The sequence below is a fragment of the Aythya marila genome (genome assembly GCF_965140915.1).
Source record: "Aythya marila genome assembly, chromosome: 6".
Lineage (NCBI taxonomy): Eukaryota > Metazoa > Chordata > Aves > Anseriformes > Anatidae > Aythya > Aythya marila.
In genome coordinates, this window is record NC_139047.1 from 1,037,144 (window position 1) to 1,063,261 (window position 26,118).

A 26,118-nucleotide genomic window follows, 5' to 3' on the forward strand; every position below is an offset into this window, starting at 1 on the left:
CGTGGGGCCTGCTCCAGCTCCCGCCGGGCCTGCATGGACGTCCAGCCTAGCACAGCGCTGTGTGTCTCTGGTGATCTTGTTACTTGCGGCACATGGAGATACTAAGGCAGATACATGAAAATGAGAGCTGATTGTCTGTAGGGTGAGCTCGGGCAGCCTATTAGACCCATTCAGCTCTGTCTGGGTAGTTACAGCTAGCTGTATTGGGTAGTTATTAAACCCATTCAGCTCTGTCTGGTAGCAAGGTAAGGCACGTCCCCAGAGTACTTCCCACCAGCAGGAGAGTGGGGCTTGGGGTAGAGAGGAGGGACTGGGCTGGAAGAGGAGGTCGCCAGCATGGGCAGACATTTTTAGCTCTGTATAAGCAGAGTAGTCATGTAATCTGGAAAATGCTCGGGTATAGCATTAAAAACAAAGAGAAAAAAAAAGTAGAAGACATTCACAGATTCAATCCTATTTTCTCAGATTCAATCCCATTATTTTCTCGCTGGCAGGCTTATGAAACCTAAGTATCTTCAACAGAAACAAACATCTGCATAATATAACTACATCAGCGTGCTAATGCCAAAGACTGTCTGGATGAAGGGTAAATTCTAGCTAGTTTACAATCAACGGTCTAGCATCCTTGTAGTGTGACTGGGTGTACTCGCCAAGCCAGCTGATTTAGAAAGAGGCTCGAAGGGGAAAATGTTCCAAGGAAAACTTTGTGTTGCTGCACTAGGTTCTAGACCGAAGGCGAGATAACATTCCTGGGAAGCGAGTGCAGGAGCGTGTCTTTACTGCCCATCCTGGAAAGAACTTTTGTAATCAAATTAAATGCAATTTCTTGCTTTCACTCTCTAATTGAGCCAGGGGAAGGGTTATGAGATCCTCTGGTGCTCAAACCCTGCAAAGACCTTGGGGGTGGGAGGGGCAAAGGAATTTTCTTGTGGTTAAAGTCCCCAGATGTACGGCGTTCAGCTCTACTTGTCTGAGGGCAACACAGAGCCATAAATCTTTAAGATAAATGCACAACACACATTTTGGCATTTAAAAATCTGTGCAATGTAGTACCACTCAATTTGTCTTTGCTTTAGGATGGCGTCCGTGAACAAAGTCAGAGGAGGTGTTAATAACTGAGTAAAATTGCAAAACCTCTTTGTTTTGTTTTGGCTGCACGTCCCTAAATGCGCAGGCACAGCGCAGAAAAAAAAAAAAAAAAAAAAAAAATCATCAGAAGTATAGTAGCTGTGCCCCAAGTCCTGGAGCAAGGCTTAAATCCTGACCATCCCTCAGAGGTGTTTACTGGGGTTACTGGACATGGGGGGGCTCTTCAGCAGAATGAAGCTGGGGGGAAGCTGCTCACCTGCAAAAAGAGCTCAATACCATTCTTTCCTCGGAGAAAGCCAAGTGTCACCTGAAGAAATGTGACAGGCATGTCACTGTGTTTGCACTGAGCAAACATGGGCAACAGCTACACGAGCACCAGTGTTTGACAGCTTGGCTTTTCAGTGGGGTGGGGAGGGCAGAAAAGAGCCTGGGAAGGCATGAAGCAACTGGGAGAGACCGGCCGCACACAGGGCTTGGGGAGCACATGCAGGGCTCAGGGAGCACACACAGGGCACATCGCGTTGCCAGCATCCCACAGGTTTCTCCGGTATCCTTCAGTGCATGAGGTCCTACAGGGCCAGTGCCAGGGGACAGAGCTGCTCCAAGGTTTGTGACTCGTGCTGCCCCTGCAGGAGGCAGAGTCCTTCCCAGGAGGAGATGGAGGCCAAGAGGAGTGGGACCTCCATATTTCAGGGAAAACATGGTCTCCTTTGGCTGAAAGGCTAAAATGCAGGCACACCTTGGCTGCTCCAACAGCAGTCTCAGCACTGCTGTTTGACAGGGCTGCTGGTGCTCTGAGCTGTATATATATTCTATAGATATAGATATATATTAGAATAAACAATGCTGCACATCTGCTGAGCCAGTGGCCAGGCCGAGCCTGGTGTTACCCCTGTTCCCTGGGGGATTTCCAGCATGACTTAGCTTTAAGCCTGTTTCAGACCTTGAGTTGCAGCAGCCACATAAAGACAGTCTGAAAGATAAAGTGGAGTTGAAAAGCTGCATGTGAGAAATGAAAAGAGCAAGGTGGGTCGCTGAACAAAGGAAATAACCACCATTCGCTTGGCTGTGAGGTTTCGCTCTTGGTCAGCATAGAGCATCGTGAGCTGCCCACACCATGCCGCGCTGTGGGGAGTCCAGGGCAAAGTGCTGACTCTTCTGGTGCACTGAACATGTAACAGCAAAGTTGTGCAGCAGGGTATGCCCTTTTCCCCTGACCCCTGGTGTTTTGAAGAAGAAAGGAGCATCCGTGACACAACAAATGTTATTAGTTCAAGCTACATTGCAGAAACGTTGCTGCATGCCAGCGAGCAGCCTGACGGCACGGTGTGTCAGCCACTGGGGGGCACGGCATGCAGGGCCAGCCCTCTAGAGGGGGCTTGGTGGGTTGTATTTGGTCAGGAAACCAGCATGCTCAACCCACAGAGAGAGAGGAAAGGTAGGCTCCTCCTGGGCAATATTTCTGCGTGGAAGTGCGAGTAACACAGCTCAGCCAAGACATGTTGGCTGTACGGTGCAAGCATGAGTGCTTGGGGAAGAGAGGAGCCCTTGCTGCAGCTTGGTGACCAGCGCTGACCTTGGCAGCGCAGCGCAGCGTCTGTTCTGCATTGGGGCAGGGAGAAAGACGCGAGCCTGGAGTGCACACAGGCGGGTAATTAAAGTCACCGAAATGCTGTAACGCAGAAAGGTAGTCTGCGTTTCGTCAGGGAGAAAAAAACGTTGGCTGCTGTGCAATGCCACAGACAATAACTGGAAGAAGCTTAGCTCTTTTCTTCCTCTGAAACAGATCTCCCTCACTACTTTTTTACTAGCCTTTTTACTGCTGCATTCTTCCTACAGGGTTAACATGAACATTTTTTAAATCTATTCTGGAACACGATGCTGACTCTCCTTGGCCTTTGCATCTCAGGGGTGGTTTTTACCAGTGCGTGGTCACCCTGTGCTGGCCCGTGGGGCCAGTGGCAGAGGAACAGGAGCAGTGCCATGGGCTGTCCCCGTGGGATGCTTCACCCAGCCACTCTGGGTCCATCGTCCTGTCCCATCCCTGGTGGGACCTCCCTGGGCCCTTGCATGGGAGGCGGGTGGGTGGCAGAGCCCCACGCAGGGCTGGTGACCAGCTGCGGGGGGAGCGGGGCTGATGGCAGCTCTCCACCATGTGGGAGTGATTACAGAAAGAATCGTGCTGGATAGATCCCAGATGAGTTAACTTAATAAACTTGTGGCCTAATTAAACCACATCCCTTGCATCTTATCTGTCTTCCTGCGTGTCCAGAACAATGCCCCAAGACTGGGTTGCTACCGCGGTGCGCCTGCATAGAGCATCGGGATCCAATAACCCTTCCTACACTGATGAACTTGCAAGGGATTTAATCTGATCTGAAGTTCTCATCACCCAGTCAGTACAAGAGCGTGCCTCAGATACACAGCTCAGGCGGTTGGCATGCTATCCCCTAGGTGGGGAAGCAGATGCAGAGGCTTGGTAGTTTATCCTGGGAAACCCAGGGCACACAGAGGAGCAAGGGGTGGGAGATGAGAGGACTGGATTTTGCGTAGTCTTCCAGCCCTCCTGGACTAGGTTTTCTTCTCTAAAGCAGCACGTTTCATCATTTTGCATGGCATGAACCTCTTTCGGATATGGCTATTTCTATTAAGTATATCCAATTAACCTTGAGTGGTACAGGCATCTGAGAGCCGGAGCCAGCCCCGTAATATAAAAGCTCTATGAAGCCCTCAATAACAAAGTGAAATGCCTGCCAGCTTACAGAGCCCCTCCTGATCACCCAGAGCCTCAGAGACGCAATGTTGCACGGCCCCTTGGCGGCCAGGCTGGAGATGTCACCTGCTGGTGACAAGTCCACCCCTGGTGCCAGTTTTGGGGGTGGGGTGTGACTTGGCAGGGTGGGCTTGTAAGCAAACCCTGTGTGGCAGGTGGGGTGGCCGCACCGGTAGGTGCTGCTGGGTGTATGCAGGAGGTGCTGGTGTGTTTCTGACTCCTACCTCTCCGCACAACCAGAAAGCAAAATTACATGCTGTTAAATGACTTGGAAGGGAAAAACTATTTTAGAGAGTCCTAATAGGAATGTTTATATTCTGCATATCTGGTCTATGTCTCAGTGCAGAAATAAACAGCCCTTAACTGAGAAGTCTCCATGGACAGGAGCATAATAGATGAAGGGAAGATGGTTGTATCATTCTGCTCAGTTGGTCATTACATGAAATTATAACTATATTATCAATAAGCCTCAATGTCATTACGTCGCTATGTTTGGCAAATTCACCCATGCACTCAAATAAACATTCTCCATTAGAAGTATTGCAGCCCTTTAGCTAACGATAGCTGCAGGGAGCCTCATCCTGTGGCTCCTGGGTGCTCACCTGCCCAGAGGGGTTACCCTGTGCATTTCTGCATCCCTACCTCATGTCGTGTCGTCCCCCCAGGCACCTGCAGAGGCTCTGGGCAGGGCTGGCCCCCACCAACCTTTCCCGCATGCCTGCAGTGACGTTTTGCTGACCCTGAGCATCCTCCTTCAAAGGAGAAGAAATTTCAGCGCTCATTTAGCTGCATTGGCATCCATGGTCTGTGTGGTAAATCTTGTTGCAGGTTTCAGGATATTTGTTTTTAAAGGGAGAATTAATAATAATTGTTTCCTCACTAATGAAGATAAGTGTCAGGGGAGACTTGAGCTATCTTGTATTTCATGTATACGGTCTCAAATTCTTCTGTATCACTCTGCAATTTATTTTCACTCAATTAATTTTATTTTATGATAAAGTAAATGGCCCACGGTGCTGATGGGCATTAGCTGTGGAGCTATCACATTATAATACAATCAGGTTAACTCCTAGCACTATGAGTTAACACTCCCATCTGCCACACATACCCCCAAAATGATTATCTTTTTTTGTAAAAGCACATCTCTAGGTCTGTCAGTAACCCATATTGAGTTACTGTTGCACACTGAAGGAGTGTGCACACTGCAGGGGGCTGCAGGTGGGACCTGGATTACTGCTGGAAAGCACCAGAGTGGGTCAGATACGTTTGTAATTCTTTGTGCTGTTCTTTGCTTGTTGAACTTCATGGATTTTGAGCAATGATAGAAAAACTTGTCTCAGGCTTTCAAATATGTCTCAGGCTTTCAAAACCAAAGTTCATATTTTCTAGTCACTGAAAAAAAACAATGAACAAACATTTCTAGAAGGGTCATTTTCAGTTTTTTCCCCCTAAAATCCTGTGTGGCATTTCCATACTTAGCACGTCCATACTCAGCAGAAAAAAAGCTGATGTTGGTGCTGAGCTGGTGCCCTCCTCTGGCTGTGCCCCACCAGCCAAGCAGGCGTCAAGCTGCGGCTGCAAGATCAGTCCCACCTTATCCGAACTAGGAGAGAAATCCTGCCCCTGGGAGAAACACTTTGTGCTGGTATTGCTTTAAGAAAGGCCACGTTGTTTTTTTTCAGAGGACTCGAGTTTGAAGAAAATACGCTTTGGCTTAGTCCTTGGTTTAAAGCCACATTTAAGGCTCCGAGCAAAGCTTTATGGTCACGTTTGAAAATTCCTCCAAATAGGGGTTTGTTATGGAAATGCTGACGTAGCTTTTACCATAGCAGCAAAAGTGCCCTGCTATTATCTGTGTGTTTTTACAGCGATGGCCAGATGGCGCGTGGACAGATGCCCAAAGGGAGCCGTCCGACGTGGCCATTGCTGCGGGTCTCACAGGGACCTGGCAGCACTTTGGTCCTGCACTGCTGTGCTGGGTGACAAGTCACCCACAGGCATTGCAGGATGGGCAGTGGGTCTGCAAGAGGCTCCCGTGGGCCCTACAAGGCCAATGCCCCAAACCATTTTGGTGCAGATGGTGCTTCAGGTGGGGTTGATGAGCAGGAAGATGAGTTCCCTGTGGGATGTAGGCAGCACTGAGCACATCCAGTCCTCAGGAGTGAGCAGAGTGGGCAGAACACCGTGAGGTCTTGCTGCCTTGTGAGATCTGGAGTCATGAGTTTTCCCAGCTTGTGCATTCCTTGGAGACATCAAGCATTTCTTTGCAATCAATACAGCTGGAAGCATCTTCTTCCCTTAAAGTTGACTTAAATGCCAAGCTCTGGTTCTGGGAGGTGACGTTTGAGGAGGTTTATCCTTAATCACAACGATAAACGTGACCTAGTCAATGGTCATATCCTGCCAGACTCTGTGCCACTGTCTTTTCCTCCTAGAGGAGACCATCGCAGGCTGGAGCACTTTGCTGGGTAGAGAGATTGCACAACAAACTGATTCAAAAATCTGCCCAAACTAGAAGTCTAAAATAGAGACCCAAAGGGTGGGCCTTTGGGGTTCGCCCACCCAGGCTGTGACTTTCTGAGAGGTGTCACTCAAGTCCTGGCCTCAGGCACACGGCCAGGCTGCAGGGAGCACTGCCTCAGGGCAGGTGTGTGCTGACCAAGGTTGGTCTTAGCTGAAAGGGAGGGATTTGTTCCAGCTGTGTCAGGGCACATCCCACCACACTTCACCATCAGTGGCCATGGTGGCAGGGGCTACCAGAGCCACCAGGAGGAGCATCCATCCAGGGCAGGCGGAGGGTGCGGGTGGGGAGGAACCTGCGTGGAGTGCTTAGGGCTGAGCGAAATGGTGGTTTTACTGCTTAAGTGCAAACAACTAAAGACGCTTTCTCAACAAGCACCCAATAAAACTGCATTATTACATCCTGTGAACAGCTCCAAAATCCTTAACTCTAGGATATCAGCAGCTCCTGAGTGAAACTAAGCTAATAAACAAGTAGATAATTAACAAAGGCAAACATAAGTCTCGGTACCAGTGACTTCATATTAAGAAACCTTCTGGTTTTAATATTTGGCATGTATGCATGAAATAATTTATTGCTGTTTCAAAGCAATTTCAACTGTTAAACATTCATTGGTTTGCTGAAGGAAATAGTAAAAAAAATTCTTTCATGTGAACATTAGTTCTTAATTTTAACATTTCCTTATTTTCTATAATGGGATTTGATGTGGCAATAAGCTCTAGGAACAGATCTAAGTGGAAAAATATTGTTAGCAGGTGAAGGTTTCTTTACCAGATTCCTTAGCTATCTGCTAAACAGGTGAGTTTAATTGGAAAGCACCCGAAGGAGGGCATTTGAATGGCAGAGGAGACTGCCTCCTGTGGCAGCCCGGCTGCAGCTGGTGAGCAGTGTTGGGAATATATATGCCACCAAGTGAAAGACACACTTGATAACCCCCTGTTGCTCTCCAGGCTGTGGGACGTGTCCATTTACTGTAGGGTTAGGTGAATGAATAAGGCAGTTTATGGCCATGTGAGCAACTGGAGGACCTATGTGTAGACAAGCGTCGTTCAGTGGTCACCAAGCATCTACCCAGGCTCAGTAGCCCAAGCCCTGGTAGCCAAAGCCTGGCTGCTGGCAGCCAGTCAGCCCTGGTTCACCACTGGAGCTCTGCTGCAAGCGCATCCTGCACCTTCGCGCCCAGAGTCAGCCTGCAGTAACTGTTGAAAATTGAGTTGTATGTGGGAATTGAGCATTTTTGCACACAAATTCCACACCCTGTTATATCTGGTCTATGTTTATGCACTGATTTAAGAAAGAAGACATTTTGCTTGACAGCACTGTACAACCAAGAGATAATACACAGAAACATCTTCAAAATACTTGCAATCTATTTTTATTTTCAAGCAGCCCTGGGTAATTTCACGGCATGGTGCACCTTCAGCTTGCTCTGGAAAAGAAAGTGCAGGCAGCACGGCTCCATCGCCCACACACTGCCATGTGGTCAGGGTGATGCAGCGCTGCTCTTGCTCAACCCTTGGACCGGCACTAGGGTCTCCATCCAGCAGGGTCTGCTGCGATGTGGCATGTAGTGAAAACCCTCCTTGTGCCTTGGCTTTGAAACAAAGCATGGCCGTAGCTCTGAAATTGTGTTATGGAGCTCTGACCAAAAGACAACTCACAGGATTCTGGAATGGTTTCTGTGCACTGACAGAATGAGGAGCACAGAAGAGACAATGCATGCTGTGCCATGGGTTTATGAGTGCCTCCAGCAGCACGTCCAACCTGCCTGTGGCCACTGCTTGCCCTTATCCTACAGTCTCAGAGCAAGATGTGTGGCATAGGCTCACCATCCCTGCTGTCTGCATCTGGGAGGTGTTATTTAATGGGAAGGGACTGTATGGTTTTCTCCCAACACCCAATTTTGCTATTAGCGCTGTGGGATACAGAGAGGTATGTGCCCATGAGAAAGCCGCCGCATGCTTTTCAGTAGCAAATACAGTGATTTCTTTTCAGTGAGCATGTGAAAACCTGCGTGGTTTTCATTGTTATTAGGCACAATTAAAAATTAGTAAAGCTGAGGTAAGAATTAAGGTGTGTAATTTAACTTTCTCTCCCTCCTGTGATTAGTAGGGGTTTGATGTCGATTTACAAGGAATACTCCTTTTTTTTTTTTTTTTTTTTGAGGCAATTAGCCATCAAAGAAATAGGCAGTAATGGAATACATTTGCTAAGCTAAGAGGAGCGTGGTACCTAATGGGTGGTGCAGTCCCGGGTCATGCGCTCATCCACACTGGGCTGCCCTCTGTGGCTGGCACGTTCTTCGCCTCACTTCAGTACCAAGCAGGGTTGCCATCAGCATCCCCACACCTACATTTTTTCTGCTGATGCTTAATGAAAGTATTACTGAGGTGGATATTTGGGCTGCAGCTGCTCCCAGGTTGGAGGGCAGTGGTGACCGCACCCTCTGCATTGAGCCCAAGGTGCTCCAGTCCTGCTCCACGTGGCTCTGCCCCCAAAGAAACAAGTTTCCTCCACACGCATCTCATGGCAGTGCAGAAGTCAAGCTGCATGACTCATCCCAAATCTGCACTGCTACTGTCAGTGCAGCTGAACTCCGATATGTCTATACTTATTGGAAGGGTTATTTTTAAGTGCCGAGCTCATATTTATATGTGCAGCAATACTTCATCGTTTTCAGCTGATTTAATCTACCAGAGCAGAATAGTCCCTCTTTATAATAATCTCAAACATGTTAACTCATTCATCTGGGTAAGGCAACAAGTTCAAGTGAGGCCTCCAGTATGTTAATTATTCATACACGAATCTTTTATTTCATCTAGCCCCATCCGCACCAGACTGCCTTTTCTAGGAAAGCTCTCTGTTGAGAAGAAAGCGGAAATACTGGATAGCGATATGAGGGGAAGAAAATCAGCTACATATTCCCAAGTATAAGTTGCCTTGTCTCAGCCTTTTTTCTCTACTGCCATCTATTGTGCAGCAAAAAATGCATAGTTTGCCGGCACAAAACTCCAAATTGCGAATTAAAGGAGAGCGGTCACTTGGTGGTGCCTGTAGTTTCTCCTGCTCATCAGGGAACCTATTAAGTTAACAAGGAGGAGTAAAAGTGACCAGGAAGCAATAACTGGGAGGCCTGGGAGCACCTAAGAATATAGATGGGATCTGGCGTTAGGAAGTAGAAAACGGGCTGCCGGGCTTTGCTTGTAAAATCCTGCCGTAAAGCCGAAGCAGCAGACAGCCCTCACCCCGTGCTGCCCATGGGGCCATGCTGGTGGTTACTGGTGCCCACTGGCTTGTCAGGACCCCTGCACACAACAAGGACATGGGGATAAACACAACCAAGCCCGGGGCAGCTCATGCTGCTTGCAGGATGATCCCGCAGAGACTGCAGTAACTGCAGGGAAGTGGGCAGCAAGATCAAGTGCAGGATGAACACAGCAATGATGCGTGTTTAAAAATACAAATCCTAAAGGCTAAGGCCAGAATAACATCAGAGGAAAGAAAGGATAAAATAATGAAAATAGGAACAACGTACCAGAAAACAGATGAAAATTAATGATCTTCCTTAATACATCTCACCTGAAAGCCTGTTGCAGGCTGAGTTCATATGGCACGGCACAGAGCTGGCTCTGAGCTCTGTGCAGCATGCCATGCCCCAAGGGCAGGGAGGAGCACAGCCAGTTCTGGACCCCACGGCAGTACCTGTTTTACAACTTCACAGACACCACAAAGTCATCCATCTATACCTAAACCAGAATGACACTACATATTGTCCCTGATTTATTAGTAAATGACTAAGTAGTAACATTAAGCTTTTAGGAAAAGATTAACAACGCTGTGCAGCGGTAACCTGTCATCTTAATTTAAGTGAAAGCCGCTGAAAATGCTCAGTCTTTGTGAATGAACATGCAAAATTCTTTGCCTAATGGATGTGGAAATGGTATTAGATCCCTTTTGCATCAGGACATTAAAAGCACGTTAGTTTCTGTTTATCTGCTTGTTTGCAAGTTTTGCTGAGGTTTTGTTTGGCTTTAGTTTTATTGTGGAGAACTGCAGGGAGATACTCTTGTCCATCTCCTCAAACCAGTGCTCCTATTTCAAGACTTAAATTGATATTTTTAGACTTTAGATTGATTGTTTTATTATTATTAAAGGAGATTTTAGTGATGCCAGGAAATTCCAAACCTTCCAAAGAAGTTAGCAGTTCAGCTGAGAACAACTATGTCTATTTACCACCATTACAGCAAACAGATTCATTTTTCTTCTTCAGCTGAGAGGGATAGTGTTAACAGCCATTTTTGTCCTCATTTACTTCTCTCAAGCATTTTAAATGGTACCTGCAGCCTAGGAGCTCACATAACCACCCCTGTTCCCTGCTGCCTGCAAGGCACTGTACAGTGGTGCCCAGTGGGCATTTGCTAGCAAGCAATGTGCTGGTTTGCCAGCACCAAGTAGGTTTTGGTGATGTGTTGGTTGTGCTGCAACTTTGCTAGGAAATGTGCTGAGTAGACTTGAATTCAGGGGCTTCTCTAAAGAAAATTTTCCATACCAAGGCTGGACAAAAATTGCTGTGCTGACATCCTTCCCCAGCAAGCAAGCATCAGTAAATGCCAGTGCAACCACATGCACTCGTGCAAGAGGGGTGTAAGCTCAGAAACCACACTCAGGCACAAAATTCCAAGTCCACTCAAGTGTTGTCCTAAAATCTCCTGCAAAACCAAGTAAGGGCAGAGAGCCAAAAAATTCTGATAATGATTCAACAACAAAATATTGTATGGATTGAAATAATATTGCATCCTGGTCCAAAGCTCGGTAAAGTTGAAGCAAAATTCCTATTGATTTGGGTATGGATCAGATCAGCCTGTAAAGAGGTGTTGCAGAAGTGCCAGTATAATATACAGGCCAGCATATATTTTATGTGGAAGATAGTCTGAAGTCAACATTGCAATTTACAAATTCAGTAGAAGAACAGCTGGAAAAATAAATGTGTTTAGCTGGAATAGCACATCTATTTATTGAGCCTCCTCCCAAAGATAAGCACATATCAACAGTAGGATTGGTCTCTAAAAAACGGGGGAGAAGAGGAGGGGGATGATGGGGAATTCAGATTGATGTGCTACTTATTCCACAATAGTAATTCAATTAATGATTTTATAGACCCTGTGTTGTCTCTCGTTCTCAGTCATTCTCAGCCAAATGAAACACAGAAGCAAGCAATTAGCACGGCTTGGCAGTGTGGTGGGGCTGCACCGGAGCGAGAGCCGCCTCCACTGCCTGTGGGAGTGAGCGGCGATGCGATGCAATGCGCAGCCCGGCCCCTGCCTCCTGCCACGCAGCCAAGCAGCTGCTCTTGTGCTCCCTGCTAGCAGCAGCAGCAAATGGCCTGGACAGCGACAGTGTGAATGAACCCTTGCTGCTGCAAGGGCAGCAAAACACTTTCTTTTACTCATTCATTTCCCTATTTTTTTTATTTTTATTTTTATTTTTTTGCAGGGGAGGGACACTAACAGGAGCTTTTCATGCTCATCCTTTGCTCAGACTGATGACATAAGGAAATACTTGTGTGTGATTTCTGAGTTACGACTGAACTTTTGGTCAAAGATACAGCAAAGCCAGCATGTGAAACTTGAGCTGAATGTAAATTCAATCCAGGAAATTGTTTAGGTACCTGCCTAATTTTAACCAGTGAAATAGTCCTACTGCATTCACCTGAATTACTTGAGTGCTTGAAGATAAACATTTGCCAACATCAGCCCCCGAGCCCCCTGATCTGTGCTTCTCCAAGACCTGCATGGGGTTGGGGCTGGGCAAGCAAAGTGAGGGTCTCCTGTAAATCATGCTCCAAGTAGGTACCAGTCACACGTAGGCAGGTATCTCAGAGCAGTAAGTACCACACCAAAGGCAATCTCCATCCTTTTTCCAGTGTTCACCCCTCAGTCCTTGTCTTGCTGGGAAACAAATGTCTCCAAATGCCCACCATCCCTGACCTCAAGGGCGCTACATGCCCAAGGGCTGAGCACGTGCCCACGTGCCACCAGCGATGCCCATGCCATCATGGTGGGACCAGGCTCAGTGTTGGGATGGGGGTGAAGCACCTCTGCGCAGCCAGGGCCCATTCACATCACCGGTACCTGCTGCGGGGCACACTCGGTGCCTTTCTCCCTGTGCAGCCAAGCTACCTTTCTTCCAGGAAGCCAGCGGAGGTCTCTATATTTTATTCACATAATCCAGACCTTCAGTGTCAGTGCCTGAAACGAATTACTGTTTATATTAGAAACTTAGTTTAATAAATTAAGTCTGGTCTATGAACTGTCAAAGTCCTTATAGTCTGCAATTCATATAGAACAGATGCCTTTTCCATGACTCTTAACTAGAAGTGGCCAACTTGATTGCTTCCTTTTTGCCATTACTACATTCTGTAGGTTTAGTTATCTACTGCCTACAGAGAATTCAAAACAATTTGAAAGGGCATCTGGTATAAAGCACTCTCCAGGAAAAAAAAAAAAAAAAAATCTTTCCATATACAATAACTTTCTGTTTAGGTCAGAGAATTATTCAATAATTGGCACTTGTTTAACTAGACCATTCAGAATCAGTTTGATTTTGGTTTTCCAATTGTAGGTAGAGTTACAGAGCTTGTTCTTTCCAAACAAGCAGGTTTGCAAGTCCTAATTTCCAACATATTTGTGGCACCACTGTGATTAAGACTAACAACTAATTTTTGTACAAGTAACAAACACATATTTCAAAAGTGCCATAAATAATTCAGTGATTTTTCCCCAGATTGTTTATAAATTATAAATTTTCATTTACTCTGTCCTAGTTTTATATAATACTGATAAAAATGAAGAGCTAAAAGCAGTAGTTTAAATGAGGGATGGAAATCAAGGATGGAATGGTCAGAGCAGACCCCTCTCATTCATGTTCCAGTTTCCCAGTCACCGTCATCGGAAAGGCTGGACCTGCTAGCAGGGGCTATTGTGAGTCTTGGCTTCCAATATTTATGTTTTGTGAAGCACTTTTAATGCACAAACAGTTGTCACATGAAAAGTTAATAATGAAGTGCATCCACGAGGATGAAAAGAAAGAAGGGCGAATGCTCTTTGCGTCAGCAGTTGCACTTCCAGGTGTCTACAGTGATATTTTTCCTGTCTTGCTCCTTAAAATATCTCACTGCTGGACCTCAACCTGACCCAGCCCTGGCTCTCCCCATGCACCCCCACCATGGCCAGCTCAGTCATTTTACGAGCTGGCATCCCAGGGCAGCACCATGGCCTGTGACCTCATTTTCCATGTCCAGAAGGTCCTCATTAAAAGTCACTGTGGTCCGTGCTTCATTTGGTGATGCTCATCGCAGCTCAGGCTAGCTGTGTGGTGTCACTGAGCACAGGCTGTGCTCAGCTAAAGTGCCACCAAGTGCCACTGTGATGCTACATGTGGTGCCCCCATCACTTGAATGTCCCTATGGGGCCCATTCTTCCTGGGGAGGCCACAGGCCAATTTAGGGGGAAGTTCTTTGTTTTGGTCCTGTCCCTCTCATGCAGCAGAAAGGGAGAATAAGATCAGAGAAAAAGAGAAATTTCCATGCTGGAAGGACCACCAAGTTGTCCAGTGGAGCCTCCTGCTGCCATCCATGGCAAGGGCAGTCCAATTTAAAGGCGGGTGCAGGAAATAACACTAATTCTGGGTTTAAAATAAATGTCAGTAAACCTCTGTTGCTAGCCAGGATCGCAGAGACAGGAGTGACCTCCACCTTCAGAAATTTAAGTGACTTATCTTTGTAAGTCCTTTTGCTTCACCATGACAGTTAATACTGGCAAGTGGCAGTGACGCCCATACACATTGCCACAAAGCGAGCCATGCTTGAGTCCCCTCTGCTTCAGCCAGCGAGCAAAAACAACCCACAAGGCCCAAAGCTCACCTGCTCCACCAAGACCATACAGGTGCTGGTTTGCAACAGCCAAGGGTCAGGCCTCCAAGCCTTAAAATCCTGAGCCAGTTACCCAGTGCAAGTGCCAAAAAGGCAATGTACTGGTGGCAGGGCAGAGGGGGCCGGGGCCTGCCAGGCACCCACAGAGTGTGCTTCATGTCTGAAGGTGGGTCTGGGACCCCTGCAATGTACGACGTGTTGGAAGCAGGGCCCAGCAGTGTCCAGACATGTTGCCCTTCTCCCATGGGGAGCCAGGCAGCGCTCACCCGTGTGAAAACTCCCCATTGTTACTGCTTCCTAATTAGTTGTGGCAACTGCAATGATAATGTCGCTCATTAGTCCCAAAAGCTGCTTCCTATGTGGAAAACTGAACCGCGCAAAGACAGTTATATATACATGTGTGTGTTTATAGTATGTATATGCATCATTCTGAATACATGTGCAAGTAATATGTACAAGTATAATTTTGCTTGTGCAGGAGAGAAACATCTCCATTACTGTGTTTGTGTAGAACCAAACACTTAAGCAAATGCGTTTCGGTGGATATTTAAACACAGAGGAGATGGCAAGTAACAAGCAGCATTAGGGAACTCAAAGGCAAATGGCAAACATGTTGCGGAGTCGAACACAGCCTCTCCCTGTGTGAGAGCACAGTACCAAGACAAGCCAGGGCACGGGTTCAAGCACCTGGCTCAGTGGGATCGGGTTCACTAACATCAGCCAAGGTGTTGGGTCCTCACGGGAAGACTTTCTGCTCTACAAAACCGATTCGGTTACCTGCTCGAGCATGCTGGGAGCAGCTCAAAATGCTGCTTCCCAAAGCAGCAGCTTTCTCCTCTTACGCTTCTTCTCTTGGATTTCCAACTTTAATCCTTTCAGAAACCTCTTGCCACAGCCAGCTGTATTTTTCTTGGTGCTTTTAAGTTCATTTATTAATCTAAATATGTTGGGAGGTTGCTCTTTTTCACTTTGCACTCATCCTTTTCCTCCTGCGTAAATCACGCGGTTCCAATCTGCTGTATACGCCTTTATCCCTTAAATTATTCTGTTCTCAAACTTTCTTCATGTCTGTAATCCTATTTTTTATTTGCTTGTCTTTTTTCGTCTGCTACCCTTTATTTTACTGTCTCTCCTCTTCACAATGCTCTAATTATCTTGACTTTCCACAGCCATTTTGCAAGCCACTGGCCAAGGCAATTTCAATATATTTGAGCTTGCCAAAGTATTCTTGGATGGGCCCTGCAATGGAATTATACTGTACTGAACCTAAATCCGACCCGCTGCTGCTCTGATTATAGCCCTGCCTGGTCTGTATTGAAAAACACAAGCACATTTAAAGAGACAGGTTTCCTATTATCTTAAGAGGCAGCTGTCATTCTCCACCACTCCTTCTTTTTTCTAATTAGTTTAGTGAAATGGTGTCTGTCAAACCTGCTCTCAATGGTGATCTTTGCACCCCATTTCTGAAGCTGAAATGCCATTGTACCAGAAAGCCTCAAGGTCTGTCACCGTCAAGTGCTTGCTGGGAGCCACGCTGTCACACAGCACCATTAAATAAAGCATTTTTTCAGCCAAATCCATGTGTGTCCAGTCTGTAGACTGCTGGGATCATATGGATTCTACCCACTGGCTTCAGGGCTTCGGATCTTTCTCTATCTCTGTTTGCCCTAAAAAGCACCAGCTTCTAACTAACGCCCCATGGCATTGTCATCTGGACCATGGCTTTTCCTCTCACATCTTCTGCTTCCCAAAAATTAAAAGCTTCTGCATAGCCACTGACCTTAGGTGACTCCCCAGCTGCTCTCTGCCGTATCTCAGGACTTCTACTTTTTCATTCTTTTGCTCAGTTGGAGCCACCCATCTGCATGGGCTCAACAGAAGAAATTTGGAGAAGCATTTTGGCGACCCTAGGGAAAATGGGAGGCTTTTGTGATAATCCTAGAGCCCCTAACCCCACAGTTCCCACACTCTGTGTTTTCCTCCTTACCTCTATCCACATTGACAGCTTGTGACCCAGCATACTGTGGGAAACCGCTGTGGAAAAACAGCAAAATCTGTGGATGGGCTGCAGGATGGTCCCTAAGACACCAGCCTCACTCGGTGGATGCCTGTGGCCCACAGCAGGGGAGGTGGCAGGCCCTGCATGACCAGAGCTCCCCTCCCAAGCTGCCCAGCCTCCTCATGGTAGGGTACAGACCATGTTCTGCAGCGGGCAGACCTGCACTGATCTGGTGTTTCACTTCTTGTGTCCCAAGTTATTTCATGAAAACAAAATCCCCAGATGCACTGAAGGTCTCTGCCTTCATTTTATTGTTGTTTTCCATCCTCATTACCTCAGCGTACCTTACTCTCGGCCTCGCTGCATGTACAGCAAGCTCAGCTTCGTGTTTGCAGTCACGTGCTTGTCCCCCAGGGTGCAGTAGGAGGGCCAAACATCATGCAGTAGAAGATTAATGCAGTGATCCCTGCTGAGGAGCTGTGGTGGTTTAGTGCTCCCAGTGCTTGAGGCATGCCTGGGAAGGCTGGGCAGCGAGCAGTGGGCTTTCTGAGAGCATTGTGGTGGTGATGCCATCCGCTGTGCAGGTGAAGGTCAGTGGGCATGAATTTAGAGGCAAATGCACAACTTTGCAAGCCCACGCATGCTAACAACAACCCCCGTCATGCTTATGGACAGGGTTTTGAGGCAGGTCGGTGCAAGGTGCCTGCGCAGCAGGGCAGGCGACTGAGAAAGGCCACCAACCCTCTTCTGACACCCTGCTTTCTCCCGGGGCAAAACTGTTTCTGATGCTGTCCCACTGGCATCCCATTGTCGCTTCCCTTTCTGGAGGCCCTGGGGATTACTTGTGAGTCTACAGGCTTGCCATAAACTGGCCCACCAGCAGTACTTGGTGGCAGACCTCCAGCGCCCCCCTGTGAGCTTTGTGGCATCCACTCTCCATCCTTCTGCTTGCCCCCAGCTGTCCTGGCCATGACCAAAGCTGTAGGGACACCCTGGGTCCTGCCTTGGCCCCTTCTGCCCCCTGAAGCTGAGTCAGACCTTCTCCTCAGCGGCTTCCAACCACCCCCTGCACACCACAAGCCCTTCCCCATGCTGCCTTCGCTCGAAGGCCCCCGGGTGCCTCGCACACAGAGGCTGTGTGTGCATTCCCACATACTCGCTTCAAGGTCTCCAGCACTGGCAGAGCGGTGGCGTCAGCAGACCACAGGTGGCTCGGGTCCTCAGGTCCCCTTCTTTGTTCCTGGAAGCCTTGAAACTTTTCCCCAGGCGGGGGGGTGAAGAGTCTGTTAATTTCACACTTCAAAATAATCTTTGCCCTCTATTTCTCATTCTCAGATACGATTGTGTTATCCAGGGAGGTGTTTTAGGGACTCGTGAACAAAGTGGGGCTTCTCCAGCTTTCTCATCCAGTGCTCCCATGACACTTTTATTTCCATTGACTCGAGGCTCTCCTTGCCATTCACAAGAGCCATACACAAAGCCCCATGGGGCTGCTGCCTGCCAGCTCCATGCTCGGAGGCAGGCGAGCACATGCAAAATGTCGAAATCTTGGCAACGCTAAGGGAAAGGGTTTTACCCGGCACTGAGGGGGTCAGGGCGCCGAGCACCTTCCCTGTCTCTGAGATTCGGTTAAAAAACAACCTCAGCCAATCAAAGGTCTCCCCTCAGCTTGTTTCACACCACAGGTCTCGTGCACAAAGACTGGGAAAAAAAAAAATAGTCCCCTGAATTCTAGCATGTGTCTGCTTGTGCACACAGGATTGCCAGGAGTAGGACTCAAGCTGTTTTAAAAACTGACTTTTTCCACCAACGGGAAGATCTGTGCTGTGGTCAGGTAGCCAGCCATGAAGGAGAGAGAGAGCCTTGGGCTGCACTGGGCCCAGCATGAGGGGCACGGCTGGCTCTGCTGGGGAGGGGGCTTGCAGTGGAATCGGGAAGCAACAGGATGTTTTAATCTTTCCCTGCAAAGTTTTGCACAAGAAATGGTGTTATGTTTGGCTTTGTAGAGCTGTCCTGTCTTGAAGAGCTGTTTTTCTTCTTGCCTGAGGGGGAAAACATGATATCAACCAGATTTGTTGAACGCTAGCAGTTTTCTGTGTTGTTGTTTGGATTGTAAACACTGCAGGTCATCAGCCCTCCGCTCTCACCACGCCTTCGCCCAGGTCCTGCACGAGCAGCCCCTCTCCCTCCTCAGGCTGAAGATGCTGCCAGGACAATGTTAATAAATGATTTCTCATCCGACCCAAAGCTGCAATGTCTCCTTCTGGCCCTGGACCTGCTGCCATGGTCTCCAGGGATGCTGAAGCATTTTCTGCTGGCACCACCGGCATTTTGGGCTGCTCCCCCCCAGGTTCTGCCCTCCCTGCTTGTGGCTGGGCATGTCCCCAGTGCATCCCCTCCTTGGTGGCTGGTCTTTGCTCCATCACAGCCCTACATGGATGTCCACTCGCAGGGACGAGAACATCTTCCCAAGCACTGCAGCAGATAAAAAACACATGTGTTTTGAATTGTTTTTCCCCAGCTGCTTTTCAGCTCGTCTTTTCCCTGCAGCTGAATGGGGTTTGTTTATGTGCTGCCCAGGTTTCCCGTTTCCTCCAGCCCTGGTGCTGTCCCCTGCCGATGCCCCCAGTGTCACCGCGGCTGGTCCCAGAGGGGCTGTGTGAGCCACCCCAGCCACAGGCACCCTGTGGCCCACTGAGCTTGGGCCTTGAACACACATCCCCAAGCCAGCACCCCAACTGGCATCCCCCGGCCATGCACTGGCAGTGCTCGCTGGGCCCGAAGTGCTCTCCAGCAGCTGAGATCGCAGCATGAGAGCCTCTTGGGAAGCAGGAGGGAGGCAGAGAGGCTTCACAGGGGAGGCAGCCGGCCTCTCTGCCACCGGCGCATGAGGGAGAGGCCGGCCTCACGCTGCTGTCCCATGCAGCATCCCACTGTCTGGGGCCGATCGCTTAGCTGAGCTTATTAACAGGAAATAATGTTTAGTTTTCTCTCCCCTGGGGTTTAAAAAAATGTTTTCCAAATATTGTTGTGTGCCATAAGGTCTTTCCCCACTGCCAGTCACTCCTCCGGGGCTTGGATGGTAGTCACGAATTCTCTGGCAGGCAGCACAGCAAGCAGCCACTTCTGTCCCTGCCACCCATCGACCGGCCCCCACTGGGAAAGGGGTGGCACGTGTTTTCTCTCTTGCCTGTCTGCCAACCCTTCAGGGGCTCCTGCGGGGTACAGGGCTGGAAATGCACCCGTAGGCACGTGTCGGCGCTGCGGGGAGGGATGCGTGGTCCCCGTGGCCAGGACACCCCATCCCCAGTGTCTCCTCCTCTTTGGGGAAAACCCTGTCAGAACCACAAAGCACCCAGATTCTTCTCCCCACTGGTCTGCCCAGCTGCAGAGTGTCCTTATTAACCTGTCACAGGGAAGGTCCCGCTATAACCCACTTTGCCCCCTTGTTTTCCTTGGAGAGACCTCCGCTCCTGCGGTTGCTGACAAAGTTTCTTTGTAAGCATCCCACAGGCTGTCAGTGCCTCCATCCCTGGCCAGTGTGGAGGGCTATCACTAATGTGTATCATTCATCAAAGCAAAATTACATGTGTCCCAAAAAAGGACGGCGTGCAGACAAATTACAGCATGCGGCAAACTGCTTGCTTGCGGAGGAAAAAAAAAATAAGTGTGCCATTTTCTTCCCCTCCCAGAGGTAGGTGTTTAATTCAATGTATTAGCAGAGAAATGTATTTATAGGTACTGGCCGGAGCAGACCCAACGTCAGAGGGGCACAGCGCCTGCTGCCTCCTGGCAGGGTCACACCATGCCGGGGGGCCCAGCAGCGTCCCCCTTCCCCGTGGGCACCGCTTGGAGGCAGTGGTTGCCTGTGCTGGTCCCAGTCCCCGCTGGCTTTCAGCCACCCCCAGCCCACTGGGCCGCCCTGCTGACCGCGCTGTGGTGGGCTCTGGCCCTGTGCTTTGGTCTTTCGGATAGCCAGAGCCCCTCTGGTGCAGTTAATTGATTTTCATTAATCACAGTCTTCTCATCTACTTGTTTATGTTCTTCACTACTTCGCAAATTTAATCTGACATATGATTTACAGATTTCAGAAATTAACCTTCCTTCAGCATTTCTGTTTCAATGTATCTTTATTTATTTATGTTCCTGTCAAGTGTGTTTCGATAGAAATGATTTCTGCTTTTGGCAAGCAAGTGAGCCTATTGTTTTACATGTAAACGTGCATTTTTGTCAATGGGGTAGAACACAAATGGCTAATTGTGGCTCCGGATGTCCTCACTCCAGTTAAGCAGTGCTCAGGTTTAAGGTGCCATGGGTGCCTGGGCAGCCTGGACCTGCAGCGAGCTGCTCCCCATGACTGGGCCCGCCTGTGTGCTGGGGCTGGGATGTCCCCCAGGCATCAGACCCTGCCTGGGGTCAAGTTTGGACATGGGGATGGGGTTCTGACAGCCGGTGCCGGCAGTAGTAGCCCAGGTGTCCCCTGCCCACACAGTCCCTTCGCAGCCCTGGTCTCCACCAGGAGTTCCTGGCAGGTGTCCCCAGGTGGGCACCCCTGCAATGTCCCACCAGGGGCTGCGGGGACAGCAGGAGAAGGGCTGGCCTCGTGCTGCCAGCACTGTGGGGCGAAGCTCTGCCAGTTGGTTTGCCACAAAGGCCCATGCTCTTTGATCAACCAAACAGCAGTTGCCTCCAGGAATAGGGATTTTGTGTTTCTGAAGCAACAGTTAACCTGGCAATGACAGTATTTTCTTGCTTGCAGAGGAAGGTGTGTGCATTATTACTGAGGCACAGCAGAAATAAAGCTCCTTGGCTCACCCTGTATTCAAGAGCTATTGTCTAGGACAAAGCATCATGCAAAAAGCAGAAGTTTCTACTACAGCGGCTGTGGCAGACCTTGCAATGGAAATGAAAACAAACCCCAAGCAACTCTTTATCAGCATGAAAGAAAGAAAACAAAGGGGGAAAGAAGTGAGGGCACAATGCGCTGAGGATTAAAGGTAATTTTGGAGTGACCTCAAAATGATTGCCTCTGTTTCCCTTGGAGATGGCAGAGCTGGAGGCAGGAGGGCAGGCCGGCAGCAAGGGTCAGTAGGTGGCACAGCAATGCTGAAACCCATGGTGATGCCACTAAGGCAGTCACTGCAGGCAATTGCCAACCTGCCAGTGGGGCCTCCTGTACCCAGGTCAGATAACACAGAACACATTTTTCCAGAAATCATACTGAAGGGTAAATGCACTAAAGTGTAGCGTAGGTTTACCAACAGCGGTTTGTGTCAGGCTAATCTAATTTCCTCATGTAACAAATCGTTTCTCTAAAGAAATGGAACTTGCTCCGCTCGGTACAACACCCTGTGGGAAATTGTCAGTGCAGGAGGAGCTGAGGGGAGCTGAAACGGGCACTGCAGGACAGTGAGGCAGCAAGCGGAGGGGCTCTGTGGGCTGCGGGGGGACACACTGCCCGAGGGGCAGTTTCTCAAGAGCTGCTCTCCAGACCAGACCAATTCTTCATTTTAACTCTTTACCTTGCACAGGAGGCTGTAACATTCAGTGCACATGCACGGCAGGGCAGTGCAGGGCCTGGTAGCTGGGTGTAACTGAGTGTGTAACTGAGCAGCCGTGCCATGTGGCACTGAAGAGCAAGTAAAAGCAGGCACACCACAGGGAGCAGCACTGCTCCCTTCCACGTTGAGGTGACAGGCTGTCACACGGCTGCCCAGGGAAATTGCTCAGGACTCTGCCAGAACCACACAGCCCAACCTCGGGACAACCTCATTGCCCTCCTTCCTCCTATGCTGCTCTCACCGCATTACAGCCCCCAAAAGGCACAGCCTGCAATAATCAACCCAAAATAACCTGGGGACTGGCTTCCTGACCTCGCACCCTTCCTGCGAGCATCCCTTGCCCGCTCCTGCGTGGGCAGCAGCTGGTGCCCACTGGCCCTGCCTGCACCAGCATCCCACATCGCCGCCACACCAGCAGGGGGGAAGAGAGGCCATGGCATGCAGGGGGCTGCCGGCCAAGCCTGGGTATCCTCAAAGGCTGGGACACTGTCTCGCTGCCCGTGGGCACAGCCCCAGCCCACAGACTTCCCTGCATCAGCTGTACGTCCGCGTGGGCAGGGAAGGGTTTCTATTCCTGCCTGGTGGAGCCACTGGCGCTTGCCCATACTGTAAACAAAGGCAGCACTCTGAAAGCCAGCAGACACGAAAGATGTAATTTAGTTTCTTAATAGCCTCACTGAGGCTATTTTGGCATACGTGCTGGGATGGCAGCATGGCCATGCTCACCAGCCCAGCTGGCAACCAGCTCACTCCCAGGACACACTCGTGTCTGGAGACCTTCGCAGCCTTCATCTACCTCGGTCACAGTTACCTCGCCCAGACAATCCGCAGCAGCATGTCGTGGCCCTCAGACAGCCTCACAAGAGGCAATTGGAGGGACTGTGGAGGTGATGAAAAATATTTTGCATCCTCCAGTACAAGAGATCTTGTGCTTCTTGGATATGCATGCAAGATCTTGGCCTCTCCTAGCTGCTCCAAGCACTGTGTACGGGCCAGTGATGCTCTGAATAGGAAAACGTACATCTGGGAAGTTTGGAGGACTTTGGTCCTCACATGGCTAACCATTTTTTTTTAACCATTCACCTTGTGGCTCCAAAACTAAGCCTGGAAAGCTGAAGCTGAGCTGTAGCATAGCCTGCAGAAAGCTATCCTACCTGGGGTATGGCCCAGTCAGCAGGACAGCAAGGAGACAGCAGTGATACCATTGGTGCTCTCTAGGCCTGTTGTGTCATTTCCTAGAGGGTTTGGTTTTGGGTTCCCAGGTGCTGCAGGGTCACAGCACCAAGCACAGCCAGTATGTGCTGGTGTTTAATTTCCTCCCGAAGTGCCGCAGCAGCACCGGTGGGTGAATGGGCTGCACAGCTTGCAGTCTGCAGAGGAGGATGGGGCAACTGGGACTCAAAAAGCAGACCAGATATTAATTGCTGCCTCTAATCTTTTATGGAAAGGAAAGATTCTCTTTATGACCACCTGGCTGTTCTTAAAAGGTAGCCAAAAGGGAAATATTTCTGACTGCGCCTTCTGCCCCAACATGCTAGAACGAGTGCATTGCACTGTAGACCAAAGCCAAGCTAACACAAACATCTCCAGAAATGTGGCACTTTGCTTTGCCCCTGTAAATGCTGATGTCTGTGCCCTGTCCTGGGGTGCAGCAGAGTATGGGGCATGTCCCCATCACCACTGCGCCTAGGCATGTGCCCCATGCCCCTTGGCAGGCTGAGGAACCAAGAAGTGTCCCCAGAGGAGCCCAACCCACACCTGCAAGCACTTAGGTCCTTGCATAGGAAGCCTATGGAGATTCAAACCTAAGGTGAAAACCTGCTGTCATTGCACCTTTTAAGCTTCAGGTCTCCGAAGCACTTTTTTAGATGACACAAAGCCATTTCCCTGGCACATACAGCTGCCTGTGCACGCGCAGACTCATTCAAAACCCAAAGCCCTACTCTGAATTAAATTGTCATCCTCCCACTTGCAGAGATGCGTTAGCACTGACTGTATAACATCAGCTTGGATCCCTGTATAGCATATGAATATGCCTTTCAAATTGTGTATTCTGCCCTGCAGCATTTATCTCATATTTTGATCATGATTTTTTTCAGCTAAGATGCTCACTATTCTATTCAACTGGCTTGATGCTTTCTGCACTTCTAATTTAGGGTTCATTTGTGACTTTCCAGCTCTGCGTTCATTTGGTAACAGTTTGTTCACTTGCTAATATGTTCTCAAACCATACGTTATAATGGATTTTTGCAATGGTTAAAGATAGTGACAAAAGGGATTTTTTTCCTGTTCCATAACATGTAGATTTAGCAGTTTATATTTCTGAAGGAGATCTTAATCACCCTTTTAATTCTCCTTTTGAACAAAAAACCTGCTATTTATCTTCAGAAGTGAAGACAAGGTTCTGGGGCAATTCTGAGAGTAGGGTATAATAAGGCACTTTGATTAATTAAAATAAAATATCATGTTGGCCAGAAAAATTTGCCTCAATAAAACACTCCAAAATTAGCAGAGAATTGATGCCTGCCACGGAGCAGTAGGCTGAGGCACGGTGGTTAAAAATACTGCCTCATTTTCTGTAATTCACCCAATGTTGCCTTCAAGTTTCTCATGGGCTGAGTTCACAGCAAACCTTAGCAATGAAGAAATAACCTCTCCGAGGCCAGGAGGGGATAGGGGCGAGAGGAAGAGGCCAGGAGGACGTAGTGGATTGCACTGCTGCTCTGGAGTTTGACACTGGGAAGGCGAGTGCTCAGCCCTTTCTGGCAGCAGGCAGATCTCTCCCTAGATTCAAACAAATGGCAAGCCTCCCATTGAGTTCGAGTGAGAAAAATATTGCATCCTTTCATGTGCAGTAGGAGTAATCATTAAAAGAAGCATATGGTTTTTAGGTGGTGTACAGTCACATAGAACTACCCATGGTGTCTTTCTCCTTGGCTGGGGCAAACCCCACAGGTTGAGTCGCCAATCGAAGGGCACCAAATCTCAGGAAAAAATAAAGCTCCCCTTCCATTGTGTGCTTACAATGGCAGCGCTACCTTTTTATTTTCTCATAAAGAAAACTCAGACCGCCCTGCAATTAGCAGCGAAACCATGAATACTTTCTTCGTTAACCACAAATGGTTCTTTTCGCAAGGAGCGGGCTCACATATGTTCTAAATATGTTCAGTTTCATTAGGCGGAGACGCGCTGCGGATCTGCTGTTTTATTCAGGAAGGAAAACAAGCGCTGCATATGTGCAGCAGAAGTTTTCGGGGACGAGAAGGACTCGAGGCGCTCGTGGAGCCCTGGTAATTCTAGGGCTTGCCCAGACCAGGTGCGAGAGTCCCAGCTCGTGGCTCCCTGGTCACTGGGGTTGGACACACACGGCACGGTGGCAGTGCCACCAGAAAGGTGCCCACGGAAAGATGCCCTCAGAAAGGTGCCCGTGGAAAGGTGCCCGCCACAGCACTGCTGCAAGTGGATGGGGCAGAGAAGCACCAGCAAAGAGCGCCCTGCTCCCCGAGCCCCCCACAGTGCTGTAGGAAAGCAGTCTGCTATTCCTTGTGGATGGTATCAAGCCAGCATGGAGAGGTTTGGTTTTAATGCCCGATATTTAGCTGAGGAGCCCTTGTAAAGCACCAAATCAAATCAACCAGCATGAGCTGCCTGGGCTGGAACAACCAGCAATCAATACCTATCACACTGTCTGCAGCGATGCCATTCATTTTTCCTCCAAAAAAAATGGTTGTGATATTAATAACGTCTTTAGATGTGCATGGCTTGCTCCGTAATCCCTGCGCCATGCTGCGGTGCAATCTTCACCTTGCTCCGTGGAGCCCGGGACACCCAGAGACCACAGCGGGGGCTCAGGAAGCATGGAGTTAAATAAGTTTGTGTTTCTCTCCATCTGAACAATTGGAATCAGCAGTTTGCATTATTTTAAAAATGAATGCCTGGAATCAGCAATTTTCTGTTTCCTCTTTTTTTTTTTTTTTTTCTTTTTTTTTTAAGATCTTGAGGGTTTTTTTTATTTAAAGTGGAAAACTACATTAAGTGCAAGGCACTCAACAAAGAAGCAGTCATAAAGCCTAAGTATTCTTAGAGTTATAAAATATGTCCGTTGTGGCAATTCTACTGCCAACAATGAAGTTTTAAGCATTAATATGCCTTCATTGCAGTTTTAATGCCTTAATATTGACTCTATAGCTCTTTTGGGTAATTTTGCTTTCTCTGGTACTTGAAAGGTGATGATGTCAGCGTTCT